This window comes from Penaeus monodon, chromosome 21 (assembly GCF_015228065.2).
Source record: "Penaeus monodon isolate SGIC_2016 chromosome 21, NSTDA_Pmon_1, whole genome shotgun sequence".
In the NCBI taxonomy this organism is placed as follows: domain Eukaryota; kingdom Metazoa; phylum Arthropoda; class Malacostraca; order Decapoda; family Penaeidae; genus Penaeus; species Penaeus monodon.
In genome coordinates, this window is record NC_051406.1 from 19352665 (window position 1) to 19353490 (window position 826).

Below are 826 nucleotides of genomic sequence, written 5' to 3' on the forward strand. Positions count from 1 at the left end.
TTAGGAAAAAATATTTTGAAAATTAAAAGACTTAATATCTTTTTATGTCCCCTGAAAAACTCTGATAAGAAAAACAAAGTTGAACATGAAAAATAACATCTAAACACATTTTTAAATATATGATTTTTAATTATTATATATTTTACCAAATTTCTATTTATCAACAAATATACACTCACACATCCCCCCCCCCCTCACACACAACAAATTGACAAAAAAATAAAAAATGGGAAATTTTTAATGTCTGTTCACTAAGCAAAATATAAATTTTAAAACACAACCACAATTTTGTAGGTTTTTATCCATGTATACTTTCTAAAGCAAAGACTTTTATGGAAAAAGAAAGTAATAACATTTTAAAAAGAACGTTAAAACCAATATTGAGCTGAATTCAGTATAGAAATTTATTTTCACATGCTTCTTATTCCCTGAGTACAAATGAAAAGGGTTGTCTGTGGTATCCTATTTTATGATATAAACAAAAGTCATAAAGGGCCCAAAATTTTCAGGTTAATTGAATTCCTTTTTTGGTTTCCTTACTGAAAAAGTTTAAAAAAAAAATGAAAAAGAAACCCAAACCCAGGAAGTGTCATATAAGATAAGAAAATATCATGAAAAAAAAAAGGCCCTTTTACAAGAAAGAAAAAGGTTTAAAATTTTTCCCTTGCATAAATGTCTTGCTGATTAGCTTTTGATGCATTTTTAAATTGCAAAATTTCTGCAGGGGAAGCAGTTCATCCGAATTGTCACTCTGCTCAGTTGTTTTAAAACTTGCCATCAAGAAATACAAACTAAAAAACTATGAATGAGCAAAAAATGTTTGTAA

The 826-nt window shown here is 27.2% G+C and overlaps 1 protein-coding gene across 1 annotated transcript in view; it reads left to right on the plus strand.

Moving 5' to 3' along the window:
• Nucleotides 1-826, plus strand: part of LOC119586308 — a 70882-nt gene that overhangs the window by 44460 nt on the left and 25596 nt on the right. The window lies entirely within an intron of this gene.